This window comes from Panthera pardus, unplaced genomic scaffold (genome assembly GCF_024362965.1).
Source record: "Panthera pardus isolate Hobbes unplaced genomic scaffold, ASM2436296v1 HiC_scaffold_9, whole genome shotgun sequence".
In the NCBI taxonomy this organism is placed as follows: domain Eukaryota; kingdom Metazoa; phylum Chordata; class Mammalia; order Carnivora; family Felidae; genus Panthera; species Panthera pardus.
Window position 1 is genome coordinate 7,129,456 of NW_026527024.1, and position 12,166 is coordinate 7,141,621.

At 60.4% G+C, this 12,166-nt stretch overlaps 1 protein-coding gene across 4 annotated transcripts in view; it reads right to left on the reverse strand.

Annotated features, from left to right (window-relative positions):
- The window catches only part of PTPRN2 (protein tyrosine phosphatase receptor type N2), an 814,681-nt gene that overhangs the window by 255,934 nt on the left and 546,581 nt on the right, over window positions 1-12,166 (reverse strand). The window lies entirely within an intron of this gene.

Below are 12,166 nucleotides of genomic sequence, written 5' to 3' on the forward strand. Positions count from 1 at the left end.
GGTCTGTCTGCACCTGCCGTTCTGAGGGTCCCCTGACACAGGATTATCGAGCATATCGTGTGGTGTGGACAGGAGGGGCCGCCCTCAGGCCGGGGCTGGGCCCGTGTTCAGTACCCAGGGAGGGGCGGTCCCGTGGCTGCAACAGGACGCACCCCTCCCTTCTCTATCCCCGGTGACCAGACCGCAGTCAGTGCCTTGCAGGGTCCAGGTGTGGCTCAGAGGGGCTCCGGGTGCCCAGAGAGCAAAGGTCTGGTTGGCAGCACAGACGCACCCGTGGGCTCCTGAAGCTGAGTTCTACCTGCTGACCCTCGACCACACGTCCAGAAGGTAGTCACCCGCTCGCCCCGACCCGGGGAGGAGGGTACAGCTTGTTCAGAATTTGGAAAACTTGGGTTTTGCTCACGGCCTCGTGGGTAGGAGTGTTGTGTGCCTAACGTACCCTCCAGCTGAAAATTACTTCATATCACGGAGACCTCCGGTGCTCACGTGTCTGAGGGCTTTGACTCTTAAGAATCTTGATGAGAAAAAATAATATAGCAATACAACAAGAATTAGCTAGTTTAATAAAAATAACAAAATTGGATTTCCTTTTCACATTTACCTGCAAACATGGAATCACGGGAGAGGCCCACGAATGGGCCACGTCCACGCACTCTTTACTCCCTCAGGTTTCACGGGACAGGTGTGAACCGTGATGACCCCAACCCTGGATGCTGACACTGGGTCTCCCCAGTTTTGTCAGCACCGGGCAGACAGGGGCGCGCGCACGTGTGTGTGTGTGTGTGTGTGTGTGTGTGTGTGTGGTCTGGGGGTCAAACTAGACCATTAAAGGGGAAACAGATCGGGCTGGAGAGGCCAACTTGGTCCATACAATCCCATGAGCAAAATACTGTATCCCCGGAAGGAGAAAAATTCAGTGGGAGGTCAGTCAGCCATCAATCCTGGGGCTTCAAGTCAGGAGGGTAGAGGACATCTGTGATTTCAGGGTACTGTGGGTCAGATTTGTGTCCCCCAAAGAGGCACATGCAATTCCCAACCCTCGCTATCTGAGAGAGGCCTCATTTGGAAATAGGGTCTTTGGAGACGTGACCAGGTTAAGATGAGGTCACACCGGGGTAGGGTGGGCCTCGGTTCAACGTGACGGGTGTCCTTCTAAGGACAGACGCATGCGAGAAGCCAAACGGCCACAGAGGCAAGGCTGGAGAGATGGGTCGAGAAACCACAGGCCTCCAAGGATGGCCACAAGACCAGAAGCTGGCAGAGGCAGAGAGGCTGGAGGCCTCAGAGGGAGCACAGCCCTGCCCACACCTGGATTTGGGGCTCTGGCCTCCGCAATGCAAGAGATCAATTCCTCTGTCTTAAGCCCCCAGTTTGTGGCCCTGTGTTACAGTGGCCCCAGGCCCCGACACCCAGGAGTGGTGGCCACCATCCAGACAGGAGACAGAAGGGCCACGGGACCCGTGCAGACCGGCTGTGGGGGCACCCCATCTGTGGCACGCGGGGTGCCAGGGCCTGCTAATGAGGCCCCGTCTTTGGGATGCGGAGACGTGGCAGGACCACGTGGCCCCTGATCTCAGGGCCTGGTGTGGACGGCCACCCTGAGCCTGGGAGCCCAGGTGAGGGAGAAGGAGGTGCGTCCTGCTGGCCCCGACGCCCCCCGGCAGGGACCTGTTACCCAGCTCCGGCCACAACCCCCACTAGCAAGCACCGTAGTTAGAGGCGGGTTCACGGCCGCGGCCGCTAGTGCAGTGTCAGTGGCTCTGCTGGGTGTGAGGCAGGCTGAAGAACAGGCCCGGTTTCAGGGGCGTCAGGACGGCGGATCCCCCTTCCCGCCGCAGGGGGGTGCGGACACGTTTACCTGCACCATCCTGGACGACCGCTGCATGGGTCACATGTCTGTTCTGACATAAGATTGCTTTAAGTTTAGCATTTGATGATATTTTCTGTTATATTGATTACTAATTATTTCATACGGATGGAAAGAGCCTTTTTTTAAACCCCTGGATTAAGCAAAGAGGAGGTATTCAAATCAGCAATTAAGGTATTCAAATCAGTTGTCATGGGGACGCAGCCTAGGACTGCGGTGAGGAGCACGGTCCTCTGCTGTTTCAGCGACAGCACACCCAGCCCACACAATGTGAAATATATTTTCTACAGGGGCTTCAGAGCCCCGGGAAAGGCAGTCTGAATGATCCATGAAAAAGCGAGCATAAAGGGACGGAACGTGCCAATAAGGGGCGTCTGCCCTGCAGCCAGCGTTCACGATTCAATTCGCTTCAACGAGTGTTTATTGAGTTCCTGCCATATGTCAGGCCTTGTGCCGAGCGCTGGAGACACCGGGGATGATTAAGACACACGTGGATTTTACTCCTGAGCGCACGGTTAAAGGGGGACAGACATGAAATCACATAACTCGACTACGCTCTGACAGATGCCATGGGAGCCCTTCACGGGGAGGAGGAGGCTGCCGAGGGACGACGCGCCCCCTCGGCCCCGAGGACGGGGCGTCTGTTCATCCCAGACAGCTCCTCCCCACTCCCGACTTCAGGACCCCCGGTAGGGAAGCGGCTTTCTAAACCCTGAGCGCTTGGGTAGGGTGGGGAGGGGAGATTGCCAGCATGTCCCCCCAGATGATATGTTGGGGTCATAACCCCCACTCCTTGGGGGGAACTTATTTGGAGACCCGGTCTTTATAGAGATCCCGGTCCAACAGGAGAGGTGTCCTTATGAAACGGGGAAGTCTGGACATGAGCACAGACGTGCACGGGACAGCAGGTGCAGGTGGTCAGAGCCTGGAACTGATCCTTCGTCACGGCCGCTGGGGAACGACCCGGGATGCCAGTCCGGAGCTGTGACACACACCTGCGCCGTCTGAGCCACTGGCGTGCGGTGCTTTGTCACCAGCCGCCCGCAGACCACGCCGGGCCGTTCCCCGTCTTGCCCAAAGCCCAGGCTGGCGCAGGGGGCTCAGGGCCGGCAGCCGCTGGGACTCTGTCTGAAGGGTCCCACAGGGGGCTGGATGTCCCCTGGAAGGCACCGTCACCGTGGATGCCGGGGCGGCACCATCTGGGGAGTAAGACACAGGCTTGGCATCGGACCGTCCCGGCTGAAACCTGACCGCTGCCCCCGTCACTGAGGCTCTGAGCCTCGGTTTCCTCGTCTGTGAGCCGCGTGCGGCTGGTGGCCAGGGCGGCTGTGTTGGGTTGGGCTGGGGATTACCTCCTCCACGCTTCCTCACTTTTTCAAGCAATTCCAAGTCTTACCGCTTGAGCCTTCCAAGGGGTTTCTGAAACGTTACCCTCTGAGAGCTGTAGAGCTTAGTGTCTCTAGAGCTTAGCTCTTTCACTGAAAACACCCTCCTGACACCCCACTAACTCAGAGGAAGCCACGGAGACAATACCCCACTTTATTGAGATGGACCCACACGCCTTATGGGGACACCATCAAATCCCAGCCATGACAGCCTGCGAGGGAGACACGTACTGGGCACACTTCCCCCCAGAATGCAGGGGGAGGCGCTGGGAGCAGGCGCGGGCAGGGCGGGGCGGGTGAGGTGCCCCAGGCGGACGCTCCTTATTTCATTTTACGTGACTGTTTGCTCTGATATTGAATAAAAATTGAATCTGTCACTATAGCAACTGCCACATCACATGGCACCTCTCCTGCCTCTAAATCACAAAAAGTATTGAAAAGACATTCGTGGCCCACGTGACGTGGTACTTACTACAGCATTTCAGAAGGAAAAAATGCTGTTTCATAATAAACTCGTATTTGTCGATATGTCAAGTGCTGTTAATTACATCGAACACAGTTCTGTGTGATTTTCTTCACTTTTAAGAAATGAGAACACAGTATGGAGAGCAGCAGTGGGGCCTGGTGGGCCGGGCGGGGGCTGAGCTCCAGCAGAACTCAGAGCCCCTCAGCATCTCTCAGCTGACCTCTGACCCTCATCACCTCTGCCCAGCAGGCTGAGAACAGAACAGATCTGGGAAGGCCCTGCCAATACTTTAATGCAATTTCATGCAGATCGCTCTCATTTCAAACACAAATTAAGAATGTTTACAAGTAAACAGGCTTTTCTTAGGACCCATGCACTTTTTGCTTTTAGGAAGAACAAATTCCATTTTCTGGGTTCAGAAATGCACATTAGCATAACCCAAGGTGACTCCTGAACCAAAGGACAAATACGGGGAGCCCAGATCTCTCCGGAACCTTCGGAGCCCCAGCAGCCGGTCAGCCACGGCTCCCAGAAGCTTGTTGGGGGCCTGGGCACTGGGTGGGCACGCCGTGCATCCCTGGAACCACGCTGGCGTGCGTAGGAGTGTGTGTGTTTCTGCAGAGAGGTTCCAAGGTTTGCCCTGGGCTCTCGGGGCGCCTCTGGTCACGGAAGAGCCGTGGGCGAGCCGTGGGAGCTCGGGCATGTCCAGGGGAGGACGCCTCGTTTTTCTACAGGTAGCACGGACTCACGACAACACAACGTTACCGTCTCTGCCCGAGAGACCCTGTCCACCCTGACGCCCCCATCTTGCCCACCCGGCAGACTCATCCTCCGCCCCGCCGTCCGTTCTCTCACGGACTCCGCACCTCCGACGGCACCCATCCCCCAGCCTCCCCGTCTCCACGTTAGGCTCCCACCACCTGCCCCCACCACCTGCCCACAGCCAGCGCCCCTCCCCTGGGACTCCCAAGGTGCGCCTGGATCCCAGCAGCAGGGATGTTTTGTATCACTCACGGCGTCCTCCCTGTGCGACACGGTGCCGAGGGAGATCCTTACAAACACATGATGACCTGAGTTATCTTCACCCTTCTCTCTCACATTTTGTGAGGTCGACAGGTGAGCGGGGGCTGGCGTGGCCACACGGAGCCCGGGGACGTGCACCGGGGTGTCTCCCGTCGCGCCCTCACAAGTTTGTACACGTGAATGCGCACTCTGGTGTTTTCCTTATTAAAACCGTGAGAAGGGCATCAAAGGTAAAAGGACACAACTATGCACGTGCTGAGCGAACACCAGCCTCCTGGTCTGGGGGACACGAGGTGAAGGGCAAACAGGGCATCTTGGTACCGTCTCTCCAAGTCCCTGCGAATCTACAACACGTTCAAAATAAACAGTCAAAAACCGCATTAAAGACATTTCTGGGAAAGGAGAGAACTCGCTTGGCATCCCCCAGCCCTGCGAGGGACCACATGCGTGTATTTGCACGTTGCCTGTGCAAACAGGTGACGTGGCTGCCTCGCCGTGAGAGGCCCCAGAACGATTTTTAATGAAATCATCACATTCTGTTTGATGCTTCCAGTGTAATTAGTTACCTTCCTCTGGCTTTGTATTTCACTGGGGTTTGATTTTTCCGAAGGTCCTCTACGATAAACCCCTGGGACACGGGGGGGAAGCTGTCTAGGCTGTGGGCAACCACCCTCATGAGCTCTCTACGAGCTGAGGGCGTGACTTTGAGCGCATTTGATCTTTACTGAAGAAACCACGCGACTGCCTGCAGACGAGACTCCAGATCACGCTCCAGGCCCCGTGAGACCGGCCCGTGACCCCGTCTCCCTGGTCACCACGAGGCTGACCGGCCGGACGGTCCCCTGCCGGCAGGGCCGTGGTCATACTCCTCGTGCCAAGAGCCCCGTCAACTACCCTGTGAGTCCACCAGGCATGACGAAGGCAGGTCCCCGCGCCATCCACGACATGGAAGGGGACAGCCTCCCCCAAACCTGAGGTCAGGTGGCGCTCCTCCCCCATCTCTGTTTTTGGGGACGCTCACCCTGATGGTCACGCTGGGCAAAGGTCCCTCTATGTCAAGGTCAAGTCATGTCCTTGTCCAACCGGACCCACCGAGCAGGGCATCTGGGGGTGGGCAGGGCCCCAGGGACTCAGCCCAAGTCTGCATGTGGTGCCCACGTGCGCCTCAGCGGTCCCTGTGGGGTTCTGCGGAGGAAGGGGCTGTTTTCTCAAACATCCGTCACACCGCACGGTACCAGGTATCACGCGTGCACACACACCATGTGGTGAACGCACACTGATTCCTGGGGTCGACACACGACCACAGTGTCACGGACTTTTAAGGGACATTTAGGATCAGCCTAGTCTTGGCCACGGAATCCTTTCTTTGAACAAAATCGTGGCCCAGGAGCCCAAAAGGTGACAGAAGCGAGAGACGTGTACAGGTAAGCAGAGGGGGGTGGCGATGAGGCTGGGGTCCACCTCACCTCCCCCCCACACCCCACACCCCACCACACACATGGGGCTCAGGACACGCTGCCCCAATACGGCGCCTCGACATGCAAATGTCTCCACCCGAAGGAGGTCCCGACGGTGCCAGAGTGGGAAGGTTCCCCGGCCGCCCCTTCTCCCTGAAGCAGGTCACGGACCCTCACTAGAGAGGGTCCTCTGTGTCCGGAGAAAGGGACAGCCTGTATCTCCTAGACAGAGGGACACTGAGCAGATCCCTGCAAACAGGCCTCCCTCAGTCCCCCCACGACTGCCCTTCCCACGCACCCCTCAACCTACCGTGCTCCCCAAGACCGCCCTTCCCACGCACCCCTCAACCTACCGTGCTCCCCACCACCACCCTTCCCACACACCCCTCAACCTACCGTGCTCCCACCACCACCCACACAGCCCTCAACCTACCGTGCTCCCCACGACTGCCCTTCCCACACACCCCTCAACCTACCGTGCTCCCCAAGACCGCCCTTCCCACGCACCCCTCAACCTACCGTGCTCCCCAAGACCGCCCTTCCCACGCACCCCTCAACCTACCGTGCTCCCCACGACTGCCCTTCCCACGCACCCCTCAACCTACCGTGCTCCCCAAGACCGCCCTTCCCATGCACCCCTCAACCTACCGTGCTCCCCAAGACCGCCCTTCCCACGCACCCCTCAACCTACCGTGCTCCCCACGACTGCCCTTCCCACACACCCCTCAACCTACCGTGCTCCCCAAGACCGCCCTTCCCACGTACCCCTCAACCTACCGTGCTCCCCACGACCGCCCTTCCCACGCACCCCTCAACCTACCGTGCTCCCCACGACTGCCCTTCCCACGCACCCCTCAACCTACCGTGCTCCCCACGACTGCTCTTCCCACGCACCCCTCAACCTACCGTGCTCCCCACAGCTGCCCGTCATGTCAAATCCCACAGGAAATACTCAGGTCTGCATTTCCTTATGCCCCCGTGCCGTGTGAAACTTGTACTGAACACATCTGTGTGCCTTTCTCCTGCTCATCTGTCTTTGCCGGTGTAACTGTCCCCAGCCAGGGACCCTAGGAGGGTGAGGGAAACTTTCTCCTCCCTACATTAGATGGAAAGATTTCCTTTTTCAGAATCTGAACAGACGGCCGTCTCTCTTCTGCCTGAATCTGCCGGGTGACGGAGAGCTCATTACCATCCCGGGCTCCTTCCGTGGCAGGCCCTCAGCACTCGGTCTGAACCAGGACCACTGTGTGGTGCCGTGTGCTCTTCTGAAGCTCCCTTGCTGAGTTTCCGAGCCTCGGGAGCAATGCCGGGCTCGAGGGGCAGCCACTCTCCCGCTGAGATCACACCGTCACGAGATCAGAAAGTAACTCCGTATTTCACGTGCACTTATGGGAGCTAGACGCACGGGTCTGCCCTCCTGGATCCCTCCCAGTGACAATCATCTAGATGATTTTCCTTCTAAATGTTTGAATTTTTCTTGTAATATTATAATTTTCCTTTTGAAGAAACATGACTTTATTAATTTGAAGAAAACGCAAACACTTTCAAGATGTCAGAAATCAGATCCTGAAACACGACAAAATACCCCCGATCTATTAGGAATGTGTGCGTGTACTGTAATCTGTTCATTTCCTTTCAATTTTGTCTCGAGGTATTTCCATTTGGCTTGAAGGGCTTTGGCTCTGCCACCACGTGTGTGAGTCTCGAGCACCAGGGAGAGAGACCGCGAGGCATTTAGCAATCACCGTCCACCGCTCACTCCAGACTCAGAATTAGCAGATACACAGCAAATACATGAAAAAAAAACCCCACAGAATCCTCAAAATCAGGCCTAATACTGCACGACACGGTTAACGTCAGAGAAAGAGACGTCACCTCCACTTTTGCCTCCTTTGTTCCCATTTTCACTTTCCAAAACCAGCTCCAAACCCACCGGCGCCCCTGCCTCCATCGGGGGCAGCCTCTGAATGTGCTCGGCTTTGGCAGGAGTCTGGGGAGGGGGCGGGGAGCCTGGGCAGGAGAATCTGCCAAGAACGACCTCAGTCAACTTCAAGGTGAGGGAGCACTGTCTTCTGAGACCGCCAGGAGGACAAGGGCAGGCGAACGGAGAGCTGGTCTCCACACATGCGGTGCAGCAAGAAAGCCCTGGGGCTTCGGACGAGACAGGGCTTGGGGGGCAGCCAGGATGGCAGGGGAGCCTGCACGGCCGGGTCCCAGTCCCTGGGGGTGGTTGTTTCTGCCCCTGAAGGTGGCGAGGTCAGGCTCTGGCCACTCAGGGACCAGAGGGAAACGAGTCAGGTGGGCGGAAAGGAAGGAGCCAGCGCTATGTGTATGGGGGGGGCTCGCTGGCACCCCACCCCCACCTAGCAGGACCTCCCCGCCTGCCCCGGAGTCAGGTCAATCCAACGCCTAGACCGCACCGCACGGCTGACAGTGACACCCTTTCTGTTTGTGGGACGCAGAAACTCGGGGACGGAGATGGGGTGGCAGGGAGCTCAGGTGTCCTGCTCTGCCCTCTGAGCTGAGATGGCTCGCCACACCTCCAGGTGCAGAGACGCAGGGGTGACTGGGGCACAGTGAGCGTGTCGGCCTGGGGAGGGGAGTGTGGGGTCACCATCCTACGGGTAACAACAAAGCCAAGGCCTGGACGCGATCCCTCGGGAGGCAGTACAAGGAAGAAGACTGTGCCTTGGGGTCGTCAGAGCGGGGACCTCAGTGGTCAGTGAGACCTGCCTGGGGGACAAGGGACCGCGGTCCAGGAGGGGGCGGCTGGTGTGGCAGCCGTGAGTCAGAGGCGGCTGAACGCAGAACCTTCAACAACCGGGGAGACCGAGGGGTGACGGGGTGCAGGGAGCAGGCGGGGGAGGCGCCGTGTATGGGAAATACGCACCGATGCTGAAGCGTTTGCTGGGAAGGCATCTCTGGCGTCGGGGTTTTACTTAACAGCGCGGGAAACGCGGGAGCGGACTGCGTGCTGACAGCCACGAGCCGGGGAGGGGGGGCTGACGTGCAAGTGTAGAGGGGGCGAGAGCGGAGGGATCCCGACATTCGTCCCAGCTGGCAGCGTAGACACGGGCCGGATGCAGAGCTCTGGCGCAGGAGGCACGTGGCAGGGGCGTGGACGGAGGGGGGCGGGTGTGTGCGCACACGAGGGAGGGGGGAGAATCGCCAAGTGCGCGTACGGGGAACGGCCAGTGAAAGCGCTGGCAAATGACCGTCTGGCGGGTGCGGAGCCGTCCCCCGAGATCCGTGCCGGTGAGTTTGTGCTCCCTCGGCCAGAGGGCGATGGGAAAGCCAGCGAGGCACGCCCTTTGACCCCCAAGCCGCAGCCCCGCGGGGGCGGAGAAAGGAAACAAACACTCGCGCCGAAGCCCGGAGGCTCCCGACAGCGCCGCCGCTGGCGGACACGGGAACGGACGGCACAGGCGGCGACGCGGGTGGCGTCCGAGGAGGTGAGCGTGAACGTGTGTGCCGGTCGAGAGAAGGGCAGACGTCGAGGCCACGGGGCTCCCGAGCCCACGGGTGAGGAGGCCAGGCCAGGAGGGAGAGGGGGTGACGGCAGCGGTGAGGCTGTCCGGACGTGGACCTGATTCGTGGTCGCGACGCGGACCCGGCGTGAGGCTCGTGGCACGGAAACGCAGAGATGGTTTGTCCACGTGAGACGGAGAGACAAAACCAATGGAGGTGACGCAGGGCTCTGTCTTGACAGGGGACAGCGAGCCCGGTCCCTCCGTGGGCCCCGGCTCCCAGCGGGAGGGGAGCTCCGCCAGGGGGAGGTCTGTCTGCCGCCCCCCGCCGCAGACCCGGTCCTTGGTGCCAGGCGCCCACAGGCACCCCGTGAGAATCTTTACGGTGAGCGAGCGAGCGAACGGGGCGCTGAGCCGAGCGGCGGGGGGCCCTCTCACTGTAGACACAGAAACACGAAAGAACACACACCCACGGAAAACCACACAAAACCGAGGCCAAAGAGGGACGGGGAGCGTCCAGATTCCAAAATGAACGGAGAAGGGAAAAGCTGGGCACGACTGGGAGCCGCTCGCAGCCGCTCGCAGCCGCTCGCCGGAATCTGGCAGCTCCACGTGGGTTCAAGGTGCGGGTCGGGCCACACGGGGACAGCACACACCGCCGGGGGCTGCGGGGGCTGGGGAAGCAGAGAATCTTCCTGTGAGGCTTCCCAGGGACCCAGCGAGGCGGATGCCGCGATCACCTCCCGTGACAGGGCAGGAGGCGGAGTCGTGTGGGGGGAGCCGAGACCGGGAGACCCGATGTTCAGGGAGAAGACAGACACGAAGCTTGGGGGGCTGCCGCAGCACATCACGGGCTGGGTCGGTGACCCCCAAGCCACCGGAGGGCAGAGGGGCTCAAAGAGGGGAGCCGACCTAGGGTAGGCAGGGACCAGAGCAGGGTTTGGCCAAGATGCCGGGGAGGCGCGAGGACACGAAGTCACAACGTCCAGAACCCCCCGGTCTGAGCGGCGTCCCCCAACAGGTGGAGGGCTGGGGTCCCACCGACAGTGCTGTTCGCCCTCTGCTGTTCAGCAGCCGGCCGGGAGGGCGCCTCTGAAACCTCGCTCGGCCGGAGCGAGCCGGGGGCGCAGCCCATCGCCGTGTCCCCTCTCTTTCCCGAAACTACAGGAGACCGTGTTTCCCTCAGGAAGAGGGCCCCCGGGTACCAGGCCCCGCACTGGGGTCTGGGGGGGCCGGCGGCCCCACGTCCTCACGTGGACCCTGGTGGGGGGGGGGGGCTCCTGGTGCCAGAGCTTTCCCGGCAGAAGCAGCGTGGACGTTCTCCCCAGTCACCTCCTGCGGCAACGACTCGACACCGAACAGGACCCCCCCCCCCCCCCGCCGTGAGGATGAGGCAGGAAAGGAGGGCAGGGGCTCCCCGTCTTTGCTGCATCCCGGACCGGCAGCACGGTCGGAAGCTTCCATCGAGACTCCGACGCTCCAAGCCATCCTGGCCCTTTCTGCCACTGGCCCCGCTCCTTCCCCGGGGCTTGGGCCTTTCGGGACCCCGCGTCTCCGGGTTTCTCCTCCCCTCACTGCCTGCACGCGGGGTCGAGTGGGACGTCCTCCCTGACACACGCTCACCCTCGCGGCCCGAGCTGGGAGTGAAGGGACCCAGCACAGTGGGGCCTCTCGGGCCCGCGGAGCCTTCGCCGACGAGTTTCTGCCAGTCTCCTCCCCACCTTGCCCGTCACGCCAGCGGAACACGGGCGCGGGCGCTTTCTCTGCAAGGCCCTTCCTACCCGCCCGCCACTCGGCAAGCGCGGAAAGAAGCCTGTCTGTGAGGAGCAACTAATTAAAATTCTCATTTCGAGAGCCAGGACTCCCAACTGCTGAACGGCAGATTTCCCCACGAGAGCGGCTAATCTTTGAGTGGCTCCGTGGAGGGCGTCTCCGCGGTTAGCGAGGAGCACTCATAAATCAGCCGCCCCCTAGCAGTTAATCATCTGTAACGCCCGGGCCGTGAAATCTACAATTTCGACGCGATAGCACCGGTTGGTTTGGGTCCACGCTGCCTTACGAGTGGCAGGCTGCCACCCCGGCGAGGAACCACGTCGTCCCGCGTGTGACTCACGAAGCTGCCCCGAGACGGGGAAGCGGGCGCCAGCCAGGGGGCCCAGAGGTGGGCGCCATCAGCCGCGGCTGCCGCGGGAGCGTTTGGCCGAGCACCTCTTCCTGAAGCCAGCACGGCCACCCGGTCACAGCGCGGAGGCGCTCCCGCCTGCGTGGTGTCCCGGCCCAACGCGTGTCTCCACGAAACACGGCACAGTCTGCCCCGCCCCCCCCCCCCCCCCGAGTCCCCGGAGGGTACAAGAAATGCCTCTGGCTGGGGCACGTCCACAAACTTGGCCACCACAAAACCTCTGAAGAAGGAAGTCCGTGTTTTCTGAAGACTCAGTGTTTTCCGACCCCGTGGCTGCGTTCTCAGGGGGACACCGAATCACACCTTCAAATGCCACCGA